Raw genomic sequence first — 15,449 nt, forward strand, 5'->3', positions numbered from 1 at the left:
AATGTTGGGTCAAGACTAGCCTTTACCAGTGGTGAGATTCAAGGCCCAGAATATATGCCATCGGCTATTATGCTATCTACATGGGACACTGTGATTCCTTGGAGTACAATTTGCGCGGATGTATTTGTGTAGCGTACACCACTCGGAGTCACGCTTTGTGAGATGGGCGGTTATACAGACTTGCTAAATAAATAAAAATAAATAAATAATGCATCCATCCTACATCTACTAACACCTTGTTCAGACATTTCACAGCAACGCAACATTCCCCGGAGAATGTTCTGGTGAGAAAATTGCGAAGGTGGGAATTAACCAAAGCAAAGCCTGAGTTAAGCGGAAATATCAAGAGTTTCACCAATATAGTTATTTGTACAGGTATGTGTGTTTAAAGATAAATGTCCATTTGATGAAGATTCATCTCTATTTTAAGGAATGCAGGTTAGAGGCCCACAAATTCCCAATGTATGTCTTTTAGATTTAAAAAATAAGTCAGATAGTATGGTATCTGCTTTCTCCAAATGACTAGGCTCAATTTTCAGAGGAAAGCTTGCAGAAACCAAATGCATAGATCCCTATATTTAAAAAGCTGCCTATTCATTATTCATTAGATGAGACCCAGTGTGGTATAGCTGGAGAGATTCAGTTTTAGGATGGGATATCATATCTAGGCTGCAAAGATCTGGACAGCTTCTAGATGGCACCAAAGCCTTAGAGAACGCTTTACTGTCACCTAGAAGCCTAATTGGCATAGTCCTATTTCAAATCTATGACCCTGACATAAAAGATCAGAAGGAGAATTCTGGCTGCCTCTCAATCCATTTGAAACAAAATCAAAGCACCAAAGCTTTGTTATTAAAAGGATCCTTGAGATGTGGAATCAAATATATTTCTAACTGGAATTTTTAAAAAAACACTAATTACTAAAATATGGAAAGGATAATCTGCATGTGCTAACAGATACACTGCTAATGATGATATACTGTACAGTTATTTGCAGAGTTGTAAAATAAATTGATGAGATTACAACTCTTTTATTATCCACTTTGTATTTGATATATTAATGTAGTCAACGTTTGATTCCAGTGAAATACAGAAGTTACAGTACATAAGAAGAAGAAAGCTGAGCCTAATACAAAATTCAACTTGGCATTTTAATAGGCCTTTTTCTCATTTATGCTTGATTATGTTTTGTAATTGAGGATAATATAATTTTCTGGCTTGAAATGCAGGAGATTCTGTAGCCACTGAACCTACCACTTTCTAATACATGGAAGGAAGGAAGGAAGGAAGGAAGGAAGGAAGGAAGGAAGGAAGGAAGGAAGGAAGGAAGGAAGGAAGGAAGGAAGGAAAAAGTATGGAAAGATATAGTGAATGATATGGTAGAAACTGAATTTAGCTATGTTTTCTAAGGACTTTTAATTTCATTAACTTATTCTTGTCTTCTGCACTTTATGTAATGTTGCTTACCATGAAAGCATGACAGTATTTTAGATATGTCTGTATGTATTAAACTTAAAGCCTAGCCTAAATCAAGGTTCTTTGGAAGAAGCTTTGCCGGCGTACAAGTTTGCATTATTTGCAGCTCCATTTTGCAAGGGTTTATATTGGTTTCTCATCACAAACATCTGCATTTTATCCTTTTGTCCAACTCTTGATCAAGGTTAGCAATCCAAGATAATCCATCACTCCCTTCCTTCTGAAAATACTAATTGGATTGGGAAAAATCTGCCTAGGTGTAACTAAAACTACTGTGAAGCCGAAGGGTTATCAGTTGTGTTTAGGGGCAAGGAAATATCTTTACATTATTAAAGATAATTCAGCAGCAGACTGCCTTTCCTTTTGCTTTCTGGAAATAAAACACAGACTTTTGGGGAAGTCTCATGGTGAAGGAACCTTCATACAATCTGTTTGGAGATCATTATCTCAGCTCTCAAATGAGGAGCACTAATACTGCAGTCATCCAAGATCTGCTTCAGGGAAGGAAGAGCATCACAACACAAATGAGTTTAAACCCTTGCTGAGTAGAGAAAGCCAAGCTAAAGCATCCCTGACAATACTTCTCCAACTTTGCTTGTACACATTCACTGAACAGGAGCTGCTCCATAAAGCTGCTCTGTCAGAAACTTCGGTCTACATACAACCTCCCCGTGTGGAGGCTGGGAGGGAGGTCTATTCAGATGCACTTGAAAGGAAGCATGTGATCAGGAACCCTGCTTTCTTAGGCTACCTGGCTGCACAGAGACCTCAGCCCTATAGAGGTATTTAACCTCTATAAAAATGCAGCGAACCAACAAGCTCCAGTTGCTACCTCACTTTGGATCCTCCTGCGCTGAACAAGGTGTAGAGCAGGGAACGATGAGGTGGTTAAGGAGAAGACACTCGTAAAACGTCTTGTGACTGGCAACTCTAATATTACCCATATTATCTGTATTGCAGGGACATTGATAAATACCCACAGATCCTGGGAACAACGTCTGGGTCCTTCTTGCCCAACCAGTTTGGCTTTGTGAAGATTGATGATCCCAGATGTCTTTTGAGTTAGATTTAAGTGAACAGACCCTCCCACTTCTGTCCTTCCCACTCAAAAAAAGTGATGGACTAAGAGGACGAGGAATAGAGACTTTGGAGATTGAACCAATCTACACCCCTTGAATATATCCCAAAAGCAGCTTTTTTCAAAAGGCGACTGGATTTTGTTTTTGGAAAAACAAAGTCAAGTTGCCTTTTGAAAAAAGCATGTTTGGGGGCAACCATGACCTAGTTGATTGAGAATCTCCATCTACCTTTTGAGTAAATCTCAACTTCTTGTGCCTTCATGAACACATGGAGTATTTATCATGCTTCATGGTGTTTTTATTATTTATCTCCCAGCTTTCTGTTTATTCAACACTACAGGCCGCTTGCACTGCAAACTCAAATGACAACATGAGGAGTTCAGACATGATTTTATCACAGGCAATTGTGAATTACAATTTTTGCAATTGGAGATCAACTCTCCTGCCCATCATAGAGTGTTGGTGCAGAGGCCTTCTCTCAACTCGAGGGATACGAACATCCCACCCTGATTTTCCAAGGGACTTGTAGAAAAGACGAAAGAAAAACAAGGGAGGAGGGAGGAATCCCACCCATTCTTGAAACCCAAACTGACATTCTGACCCTTGTCAGAGACAGCTGCCTTCCTCCACATTCCAGCCAAAAATAATAACAGAAGGGAAGAGAGAGGTTTGAAGGAGACCTAATCTAATCTTCACTGCTTCAGTTTTAAAATATCCTGCTTGGTTTAGGGTTACATGGAGGGATGTGCATTCGGTGAGACAGATCTTTGCGTAAAGGTCCTTCATGGAAGGTTTGTGTAACCAGAAACCAAAGAAAGCTAGCTCTGTTGCAAGCCAAACAACACACACACACACACACACACACGCACCCACAACGTTTCTCCGCCACACTTTCCGAGCCAGCTCTGCTAAAGCTAAACTTGCAACCTCAGTAATTATGTTAATGCCGCTGCATTTTTTATTAAACTATTTATAAATTGTGTTTTATTGTCTAAACCTGCGAAACAATTCTATGTGCGAGCCACTCCCCGAGTTTCCATGAAAACTTTCCCTCCTGAAATGTTTCTTCAGATATCTACATACCTGGGTAATTACATTCTGAAAAAGGATGATGACTGTTTGCCAAAAAATCTGCAATTACAAACTGAAATGTTATTCTTTGCAGGGTGGGGAGAAAGGGACTCGGGAGGCATTTCTCCCATGTGAAATAATTAACACGCATATTATATTTTGCTAAATAAACTGGAATACAAAATTACAGGTGATAAATTATGTCAAGAAATTTGATCCTTTGGTCTTCATCTTTCGATCTTAACAGGAGAGCTGAGCAAATTCTTAAGGATTGTTCATGAAGAAAAACGGGGAGGGAACATAAAAGCAAGTCTTGCCCTCTAATTGCTTACTTTAAAACTATATTGAAAGAAGTTACTAGGAATGTAAAATGTTTGAACATCCTGAAACAGAATTATTCTAAAATACCAAACCTTATCTTGGGCCTTGCAGCTTCAAAATGGCTTCCAGAAGTAAATTCCTTGAAGCAGAAATTGTAACTGGGATGATCTAGCTCTGTAACAAGGCCATTTTATGTAGGACAACGTATTGAAAACACTTGGTTTGAAGGACTACTTTGGAACATTTACTTATAGAAACTGATTCCTGAACAGAGGTTTAAGATGGTTCATAGGAAGAACAACTCCAGAGTCTTGCCTTCTTGGACCTTTCTTTATGAGAAGATATGCTTCCACAAGTCTAAGGGACTTTTCCTACTTGCATCTAGTTATGAGTGACCAACCATAGGACCAACCACTGGAAGATCCCAACCTCTTCATCCATACAAGAAACCAACTGGTTGCCTGGTCACATATATGAGTTGGGCAGCCACAGAAATTGGAAGGATGGAGGGATGCATGGACAGACAGATGCATGGATGGATGCATGGACAGACAGATGGACGGACTTCTGCTTGAACATCTCACTGAAGGATTCATCACCTTCTTTGAGAATTGGTCCTAATGTCAAACTGTTCCTACCATTCTCCTCATCTTTTAATTGTAACCTGCCTTTTTGGAACAAGATCATTATTCTGTACTCCAAACCCTGGGTTGATACTAAGTCCTGGTGCCTGCAATAATGAGCCGCTACAATTTTCTTGGCAACCTACAGATCACTCCCTTCCTCTACATGGCAGGTAGGTTACAGTGCTACTATATCCCTCTCTCTGATATCTTTTCTCGAGGTTAAACATACTCAACTCTTTCAGTCTCTCCTAGGACTTTTTTTTTCTGGTCTCCTAACCATCCTTGTTGCCTTTCTGTTCACCCTTTGTCTGAACTCCTGATATTCTCTCGCACAGCATACAGAACCTCGTCATTCCTTTTTTGCAGCTTTACTGCTTGGTAATTTATAGGCCCATAAATCTTATGGTGTTATTCAAACCACTAAAGGTGAACCAACTGGACAGAAAGCTGTGTTTCCCAATGTTTTGCCTGAGGCCACATTAACTAGTCAACTCCGCCTGGTTTATTGCTAGCATTGGACCCCTATATTTAATTATTTTTAAAATCACAACAGCTTTCGTGCCAGCAGTGCCTTTTATATCTGCTTCCTTCTCCCTATAATACAACAAGGGGCTTCAATGTCCTAAAGAAAAGAAAAGATGAAGGTACCACCACTATGGAGAAGCCAAGGTGAAATCTACTGAATGGGTATGGTTGAGGAATAGCTTTGTACTTCATTATGTGTTCTAATAGCGCAAAGTGAGCATTGGCAGGAAACCTTGATGGCTTAAACAGAGTTTAAACCAGCTCACAGAGGATAAGACTTCCAATTGCTGTAAGTTACTTCCAGCATCAAGAGAGAGCCTATTTGATCTAGTGGTTAAGCATAAGGCTAGAAACCAGGGGGACTGTGAGTTATGCCTTAAGCATAAAGTCAGCTGGGCGACCTTGGGCCAATCATTCCCTCTCAGCACTAGGAAGAAGCTAATGGTGAGCAATTGCCAAAAATGTCACCAGGAGTTACGATAGGACTGATCGTAGGAAGGAACCAATAACAATAACGTGAAACCTTCAGGATCAGAGTCAACAGGCATCATAACAGATGCTAGGAAACACAAAACAGGGATCTAGTTTTAGCTCCAAAATGTTTGTTTGGCCAAGATGGGAAGATTTGACCTCATGGACAAGAAGCTTTTCTTAGACATGATGTTAAAACTATTGCTAACCATAAGCACTTTCTATGAATTCCACGCCAGTTATTGTCTTCCTCCTCAGTACCGTAGCATTTATCGCTCTCTGTTTCTAAAATGCAAATACCTTGCGCTGTAAAAATAGGTTGGGGAGTAGAAAGTAGGTCACCATTTCTCTGTATAGAATATATACTCTGGCAGCTCATTGAAAATCTGATCTTTGAAGACCGACCTACCAATTCCATGCTAAGATGAAGCATGATAAGTAATGTGACAGATCAATCCATCAACTAGGATCCATTGTGACTTATTACAGAGGCTAAACCATTACACAAAGTCAGCAACCATGTTCACACCCTAAATGGTTTAATAATTTTACCCCCTTTCCCCCTATATTTATAGAATCCAGTGAATCAAAGCAAAGATTCACCCCAAACTCTAGCAAAGCGTAAAACTAACCAAGCTTAATGTGTTGCATGAGTGCAGCCTTAAAGCATTTAATGGACTCAGGTTCAGCTGCTCTGTGAACCCAACTGTTTGGGAAGCAAAAAGACGGCAGCTACGACTTCTAAAGAAAAGCAACATTTCAAGAGGTTTATTCAAAAAATATTTTTTGCATCCTGAACGTTTGTTGCCCAGAGGACGGATTCTGTAGGATCACCGCCCCAAGCAAACTCCAAGACCAGATCATCTTCCTCTGTTATTTTCACTAGAAGTCCATTTGAATCTTGGCACGCAAGAGTTGCTGAGATTTAGAAACTCTTGTTCAGATTTCCTCTCAGCCAGGAAATCTGCTTTGAGCAGGGGTCTTGCTGCTCCCTTGGTGCTAGCCTATCTCCAAGGGCTGCTGTAAACAAGCCTGAGAACTGTGGAAGGAAGGGCAGGATTTAAAAGAGAGAGAGAGAGAGAAGTATTGCAAAAGCCCAAGTTGGAAAGGAAAGGAAAGGAAAGGAGAAAGCAGAAAAGAGAGGAGAGGAAAGGAAAGGAGAAAGCAGAAAGGAGAAAGCAGAAAAGAGAGGAGAGGAAAGGAAAGGAGAAGAGAGGAGAGGGAAAGAGTGGAAAAGAAAGGGGGAAGGAAGGGCAAGAGAGAAAAAGGAAGGGGAAGGGAAAAGGGAAAAATAACTCACCTATCTAATTAAATACAAGAGTTAAACTACCTATCAACTGCACACAACTTTCATTTGTAGACTTCCAGGAAAAGTTTTCTCCTTCTTTAAAAATATAGCACAAATGCAGTGGGGAAAGGGCTTCTTTTTGTGCAATTTAGGGGCACAGCGACCTTTCCTAAGAACTTCACTTGGCTTTTTTTTTTTTTTGTCCTGTGCCTTTCAAGTCCTTTTCAAATCCATCCAAGCCTGCTTAGATCACCAGCTCAGAGTCCAGCAGGTCTGTGGGCCGGATAACCGTTTTCCATAAATCAAGACAAAGTAGTTTTCCAAGGGGGGGGGGAGAGGAAGCGTGGTGGAATACAGGCTGGCTTTTGTTTTATTAAAACCCAGCTTGTTGGTTTTTCTGCTCAGTCCCGCTGGGAATCAGCACCCCGCACCGTCTTTTCCTCCCCGTTTCATCACTAATTTACCGCAAATCCATACATGCAATCTGGGGCTAAGTTACTGCCCTCCCGAAGGGCGAGGGGGCTCGGAGTTCACCACGCGCCGCTTTCGGCCCCCTCGGAAGGACTACCAAAGGCGCGGCCGAAGAAGCCGCCGACGGTGAGAAAGAGGGAGCGCGAGAGAGAGAGAGAAAAGGAGAAGAAGATAGGGAGGTGGGAGAGACAGGAGGAGGAGAGAGAGAGAGAAAGAAGGAGAAAGAGAGAGGGAGGGAGAGAAGAGAAAGGAGAAAGAGAGAGGGAGGGAGAGAAGGGGGAAGGAGGAAAGAGAAGAAGGAGAGAGAGAGAGGGAGGGAGAAGAGGAAGGAGGAGAGAAAAAGAAAAAGAAAATGAGAGAGAGAGAAGAAAATAGAGAGCGAGAGAGCTATTCTCTGTCTGAACCGACCCAACGAAGGAAACGAAGAGCCTTCCCATCGGAAAAAAATAAATAACCTCAACCCAAGAAGCTTTCTTTGCTTTCCAAGTTTACAACCGGGTGGTTCTTTCATCAGCCCACTAAATCAACGATCCCGGAAAATATTATTATCCGACTTTCCGCAGCCCCCGACCTGGGAGCAAAGACGGCGCCTCCAGCTGCCCAAAGGGATCCCCGCCACCTTCGCTCGCTCACGCGGGGAATTCGCTTCCCCGGATTAAAAGCGGCCGGTTGTCTAAGGACGGAGCCATCGCTCGAGAAGCCCAGGCGGCCGCTTCTGCGAGGGCGGCCAAAAGACGGCCGGGGGCGCCGCTTCGGCTCTCCTCTCGCTTCGCGCCTGCATTTCGGGAAGCCGCCTCGCCTGTCCGCGGGTCCCTGGGAGCGGGCAAGGAGAGCCTCGCTTGTCCGTAGCCCGGCGAGCGGCTTTCCTGGCGAAGTGAGCCGCGCCGGCCTCGCTGGCTTCCGAGCCGCCCGGATCGCCGGCCGCTTTCGGCCAAGGAGAGTTGGGGAGCCGGTCATTGTCGAGCCGGCGGAAGACGCCCCGGCGGGGACGGGAAAAGCCCGAAGGAGGCGAGGACGGGGAGCTCCGCTGGCCCCGCTGGCCCCCAGCGGCTGGGCGACGGCGAGGGGAGAGGGGCCCGCGGGGAGAGCCACGCGCCTCCCTTTGTCTCCCCGGCAAAAGAAGCGGCGGCCGGTTGAAGTTGCGGCCCGGAGGCTGCTCCGCTCCGGCCAACCGAGCGCCAGCCGCTCCCGCCCCCCCTTTTCTCCCTCCTCCTGGTCCTCGGCAGCCCCGGCGAGACTGCGCGGCTCCTCCGTCCGAGAGAAGCCGCTCCAAGTCCCGCTCTGTCCTCGCCGCCGCCTCCCCATCGGCCTCCTCGCCTTCGCCAGGCCGCCGCCGCCGCCACCGCGCGGACGAGGGATCGCCTCGCCCGGTTGAACTGCAACTGCTGCCCGCCAGGCTCCCCCGAAGCCCCCCCCCCACGGCCGCCCCTTCCGCCCAATCCCCGTCCGCGGCCGGCGACGAAGAGCTTGGTGGGCGTCCGGCTCGGTGTCCGGAGTCGCCCGCGGCAGCCTCGCCCCTCCGCCGCGACCCCAACCCCGGCTCCGCCAGCCCGCTTCTGAGCCGAGTCGGAGGCTCCCCACTTCCCCGAGCCTCCCCGAGCCGCGATCCAGTCTTTCCCCCGCCGGAGCCCCGAAGACGGGACGCCGCAGCCCTAGCTCCCTTCCCGGGCGCTCGCGGGGCTCCTGGCCGCCTTCAGCGAAGCCCTCCGGCTCTCCCGCAACTTCGCCTCGCAAACTCCCCCCCAAGCAGCCCCCGCTCCCCTCTCCCCGCCCCCTTCGCCATCCCCCCCTCCAGCACTCGCCCCCCTCCTGCCCGCCCGGGTCCCCTTTGCTTCCAGCCCAGCCGCTGGGCTCGGGCCGCCGCCTGCGGGCTCTGCTGCCCGGCTTCTCCGGCACCTGCAGCGCAGCCCTGGAAATCCCCCTTTCCAACGCCGAAACCCCGGACTAGTTTCTCTTCCACACACACACACCCCGCTCGGCGACTCTTTCTCCCCGTCCGCCCCAACCGGCGGCGCTCCTCTCCCCCCACCCCCCGCTCCAAGGCTTCAATTAGCCGAGCCAAAGTTCCGGCCGAGGGAAGCGGAGCCAGCGGCGGCAGCAGCCCCGAAGAACCAGCCCCGCTCGCCTCCCTTCCTCCCCCGTTGCAAAGCTCGCTGGCGGCCGGTGCCCGCTTAGCCCTTCGCGGCTGCTGCTGGAGGAGCAGCAGGAGCGGCTGGTTGTTGCTGCTGCTGCGAGCGCCAGCCCGCTTTGCCCGCCCCTGCGAGTCTGCGACGCGCCGCAACTCGGCTCTCTGAATGACAGCTTACCTGCATGCCAATCTTCATCAGACTGACACCGGCCTGACAGCGCAGCCTATACTCACTGCCTGGCCCTGCCGCGCGTCAAGCCGGCCCCGCCCTCCGCGGCCACACCCCCTCCTGCCGCCCGCGCACCGCCCCCAGGCCAGCCCCGAGCGCTGGAGACGCCCCCGAAGCGCGCGCGCGCGCGAGCCCGGGACCCCCCCCTCTCCCCTCCGGTCCTCGGCCTGTCTCCCCCTAGCGGACTCGCTCGGCTTAACCGCCGCTGCGGGAAGCGGCCCCTTGGGTTGTGTGTCCAGACGCGAGGCTGGGAGAGAAGCTGCTTGCGATGCTCTAAATCAGGGATCTCCAATCTTGGCAATTTTAAGCCTGGAGCAAGTCCTCCAGGCTTAAAGTTGCCAAGGTTGGAGACCCCTGCTCTAAATCGGCGTTTCTCAAAGTTGCCAAACTTTTAACACGTGTGGACGTGTCAACTCCCAGAATTCCCCAGGCAGCCATGGGTTCATATATGGCTAAAGAAAACCTGCCCCAGTTGCTGTTGTATAATTTTTGTGTTGCAGGCATTAAGAAGAAAGAAACCAAGGGCTGGAAATAAACTCTCAAGCCATCGTGGCGACAGCAGAGTTTTTTTCTAACTTATTTCTATACTTTTCTTCCACTCGGGTGGTCAAACGGGAGATGCTGTGAAACTAGGCTGGATAAACCATGACGTGCCTTCGAGCCAAAGGTGTGGTTGACAACATCTAATAGTTTGTGTTCGCACACACCACACCTAGGACTTGTGGGTTGCAAACTGTCTATTTATTTCGGTAGTTCGATTCATTTAGTGACCATTTGAAATTGCAGTGTTACTTATAACCAATCCTTGCATTGAAAAACCATCCCAGCATGGCTGGCTGGGGAATTCTGGGAGTTGAAGTCCACAAGTCTTAAAGTTCCCAAGTTTGGACACCCCTGACATAATCGAAACTGGGGCGCCCGATTTGCTTAGAATTAGTTGAACATATTGGAAAGCTTTTTAAAAAAAAATTGTATGCTGTCCAGAGTCACTTTTTCATCAGGTCACCAATACAAATTGGATGAATGGATGGATGGATAACAAACAAACAAACACAGAAATATTCCTTACAGTCCCATTATTTCAAAAAGTGCTTGTATTACAAAATCAGCCCATTGGGGCTTCCAAATATTTATTCATATTTTTAAAGCCATAGTTAAAGTAAAGTGGAACTATTTGTACAAAAAGGGGAAGCTCACCATTTGATTGAAAATATCTTCAGATCAAAAATAGAGCACTGGCTTTCTAAGTCAGGATTGGAGGAGGAGGAGGAAGAAGAAGGGGTGGGTGGGTTTATTCAAGTAAAATGCCCAGGGGAACTGGGCAGCATATAAATTTGTTAAGGCTGGTCTCCAGATCAGTCAGATGTTTAGGCTGGTTTTGCCATTTCTGTCCACCTTTGGAGTCTTTCCCAAGGATCTGTGATTGGAAGATGTTGTTTAACAATATTGAAGGCACATTGCAAAAAGAACTGAAGAAAATCACAAAATGCAGAGACCTGCAAATAGAAGGAGAAGGGTTGTGGTAGAAGAAAGCAAATATGATGATGATGATGATGACGACGACAACAACAACAACAACACCTTGGATGAAATCCCAAAATAATTGGCACACCACTTGAACACCCTTGGTGGCATTGACAAAGTCACTATTGGTCAATTGCAAAAGGCAGCTTTATTTGGAACAGCTTTCATCCTGTGTCAATACCTTTAACTTCATCAAACACCAACATCTGCCTATCCCAGGTCCTTGGAAAGGCCTTGATAGGTGAATAAAAATGTCAAATCCAGCCTAAACAGCTGGCTAACTCTATGAACAAATGTAATAATATTTTAAACTGGAGTTCTTTTTAGCATGGGGGATGACATGCCAACCTAGCCCTTTGTACACTTAGGAAAGCGGGAGTTTATTTCTTGATACAGTTAATATGAATTCATATCAATAGGTCTTTACTTACCATGAGGCTTTTTGGCAAATTTCCATTCCATTTAAATAGCAGTAGCGCCATATGTCTCAATTTAAGATTTGAATTTAAAAAATACAGAAAGAAGAGGAAGGCAGAAACAGAAGGAGCGGGGGAGAGAGAGACAAGCAATTGTTTGAGGGCCAAGAATCCAGAAGTTGTTTCTATTTTGGCTATTTCCAGGAGTTTTGGCAGCTCTCCGCAGACTTGGCCGAGAGCGTAACATTGTTGACCTTTTCTTGTGGGGGACCTCATCCCTAGATATCACATGGTCCAAATAGGAAACCGAAAACACAGCAAGATTTCTTGGCACGGTAGGTGGCAGAAACACAGAACTGTTGCTTGAGTTACAGTGATATATTTTGTAAAAGGTAATAAACCCAACGAATCACAAAAAGAAAATCAGTTCTTCCAATTCTTCTAATTGCTGTAGAAGAACCTGAAAGAGAAAAGGGGATCAGGACCAAGGAGAGCGCTCCTGCAACTGAAGGAAAGACAAGTTACTCCGGAACTACATGGAAAAGTGGCAGGTTTTTAATCTTCCTCCTTCCCTCCTTCCCTCCTTCCCTCCCTCTTTACTGCTTTCTCCTTCCTTCCCATCTCCCCTTGCCACCATTCTTCCCTTCCCCATTCCTTCCTTCTACTCCTTCCCCCTTACTGCTTCTTCCTTCTTTCCTCCCCTCCCTTTCCATCCCCCTTGTTGTCATTCTTCCCTTCCCCTCCTTTTCTTTCCCTTCTTTCCTTCTTCTCCTATCTTCCTTACTACTTCCTTCCCTACCCCTCCCCTCCCTCCCTCTCTTCCTCCCTCCCTTTCTGAAAATACTACAAGGTCCTATTGAAAAGGATGCTATTTGAGGTTGAGGGATGCATTTAAGATCCCTAATATCCATGAAGCTATGGGAGGGGGGGAACTCCGGAGATTGAGTCCTGCTCTTCCTCATACCTGCTGTCTTCAGTACTCAAAATCACTGATTTTGTGTCCTAACTGTTTTAAGACTTTCCAACTTAGGTTATTCAGCTGTAAAATTATGGCTCCCAGACAACATTCCATAGGTGGGTCATAAGGTGACTTGAATTCTTCTCTCCTAGATCAGAGATAAGACACTGGCCTTGAAGGGGAGGTTTGGATATCCCATCCTACAATTCAGACTCTGCAGCTGTTGCTTTCCCAGAGCCCAAAATTAAGATGGGAGCACTTACTATCCACACTGATGTCCCTTATTCCAGAATTAATGTGAGGTAAACCATTATGTTTCCTGGTGGCTTGCAACTCAGCTTTCTGCAAATCAACGGTATTAGAAGAATACCAACCTATGCATTTGGACAGAATTTTATTGCCAGGAGTTTTGATTAGAGAAATATTTAGACATTCAGGCTGCCTATGCTAGTTTGCATGATTAATTCTGAGGGTATTCTTAATGTTAAAATAGCCCAATTTAAATATGAATAATTGAATTGCTTAGTGAAGGAATATCTTTTTTAAAGTAGCTTTGATTAGTTGGTGTGAGAGATGTAGTTTGCCTTTCTCTTGCACTCTTATTTTCACTTTTGTACATTAGTAGCCCATTATGCTGCACTATATGCCTGCATCAACCATTTATAATAGTTCTTGCCATGGTGATAATAATAATTTGTGCAAATTATTAGATTTCTGCATAAACTGGGCACCTTCTCTTCAAAATCTAGGTTTTTTTTAAAAAAAAGAAACAAAATATATTTCATGTGGGAACAATCATGCCAGGTTGCTAAAGTCAGATTTGTTCCTGGATTGAAGCCCATTTCAGATGACAAGGAAGTGCTTTAACTTAGATTAATCCTTTTTCTTTAATACGCATCCCCAACTATTTGCAAGAATTGGATCTCAAGTTACACATCACAACATGATTAGTATCTCACCTCCATTTTTGCTGTCCCTCCATCTTTGTGCACAAATTGAAGAGGTATGCACCATTTCTTTTGATCCTGAGTAATGCAAGATCCCCACCTTCTATACTCTACAGATGGATATACAATTTCTAAACGTACCCAGGAAAAAATATATGCATGTTTGACCTTTATAGGACATAGCATCTAGGAATCCCATTCCACTCTATACAAGCCTTGCTCAAAATTATGCCCAGTTTTCTCAAGTGGTCGGAGTAGAGGAGTTGGTAGTGCCAGGACACAGGGGGAGATGAGATATACACCAGATAGTCCTCAATCTATAATCATAATTGAGTCCAAAAGTTCCATTGCTAAGCAAGACAGTGTTAAATAAATTTAGCCCCATTTTATGACCTTTTCCTGCCACAGTTGTGGATGAAATCATTGCAGATAAGTTAGTGACACGATTGTTATGAATCTAGCTTCCCCATTGGCTCTGCTAGTCAGAAGGTCGCAAAAGGTGTCCACGTGCCCTTGGAACACTGCAACTGTCACAAATAAATGCCATTTGACAAGTGTCCAAATTTTGATCACATGGCCATGGGAAGGCTGCAACGGTCGTAAGTGTGAAATGGTCATAAGACACTTTTTCAGTGTTACTGTAACTGTGGATGGTCACCAGATGAATAACTGTAAGTCAGGTGTGTCAATCGGAAGGCCTGGGAGCCAGATCCTGCCCAGGGGTACTTAGATTTGGCCCTCCACCCTAAAAACAGCAGAGCTCCAGCCTGCGCTGCTTCTGCCAGTGAAATTGGGCTCCCAAGCTCCGTTTTCGGCTGTCACAGCCTCCTGCAACCCTCTGCCAGCGAAAGCAGAGCTCAGGAAGGCACTCCCGAGCACCATTTCCACCGGCAGAGGATTGCAGGAGGTTGTGGAAGCCGAAAACGGAGCTTCGGAGCCTGTTTTCTCTGGCAGAGCACTTGGGCCACCGCAGGCACCCCTGACATGAGTGACACCGAGCTGGCCCTGCCCATCCTAGCCCTACCCCCCCTGGCCCGCCAGAGGTCAAACGCAGCCCTGATGCAGCCCTCAATGAAATCAAGTTTGACACCCCTGCTGTAAGTCATTCACTGTATAGCTGAAAGATTCGGCAAGACAATTAATTCACTGAGCAGAATTGGTTGAAGAAGCCTTTGAAAGTAAACGTTTTTTGCTGAGAAGCTGTACTTACAAAGTACAGTCTGAACTTCAGCTATTTTTTTGTACGCTTGCTTCCTTTCTCTCTGTGTGTGCAAATGTGTGTTTTCCCACCGACTCCGGATGGGTGTTGTTTGAAGAATTGAGCCCTAAATCAGCTTTATGGGAGCCTGCTGTCAATGATAGCTCCGGAGTGTCACGACATTTTTCTGGGCAACTGCAATAATGATATCGACCAATCTTTTTAAATTTGGGAGGCCGTGCCTTCGGGCATCAGATTACGTGCGAGAATTACTGACAGTAATAGAGTGGGTCTCAGTTGGAGGCAGGCAAATAAAAGATATAATGGGTTTAGAAATAAGCTAACCATCCAACAGAGAGTTCTTTTAGATGGCGGCTCTCAAGAGCAGGTCATTAATAAATGGAATTGTTTTACAGTGCAGTTGTGCACAGTTCTACTCAGAGACAGGCTGTGATGATTTCAAGGGATTTGTTCCAGGGATCCCTGGATTGGAATATTTCCATCCTGTGCCACCTTTACTGAGTTCATTCATGAATTGCTTCCACTCTGAATCCAAATATTTCTGCATTCTTGGTGGTGGTGGGGAAACATTGCAGATACTGCATTTAAATGCATATGTGTGAACACATTTTCTTGCAAAATAAATGTTGGCGTATATTTTACATAGTTGGTACTAGGAATCTAAATTTTTAAGAAAAGGTAAGTCCTTAACATAAGACTA

At 45.7% G+C, this 15,449-nt stretch overlaps 1 protein-coding gene across 3 annotated transcripts in view; it reads right to left on the bottom strand.

Annotated features, from left to right (window-relative positions):
- The window catches only part of PKNOX2 (PBX/knotted 1 homeobox 2), a 275,402-nt gene extending 265,672 nt beyond the window's left edge, over positions 1-9,730 (bottom strand). For all 3 annotated transcript variants that reach the window (XM_081961087.1, XM_081961083.1, XM_081961086.1), the window contains exon 1: positions 9,635-9,730. The gene's annotated coding sequence lies outside the window, so the exon portion shown is untranslated. The remainder of the gene's footprint in view (positions 1-9,634) is intronic.
- Positions 9,731-15,449: the final 5,719 nt, after the last annotated feature.

Source organism: Natrix helvetica, assembly GCF_964273705.1.
Source record: "Natrix helvetica genome assembly, chromosome: 8".
NCBI classification, from domain to species: domain Eukaryota; kingdom Metazoa; phylum Chordata; class Lepidosauria; order Squamata; family Natricidae; genus Natrix; species Natrix helvetica.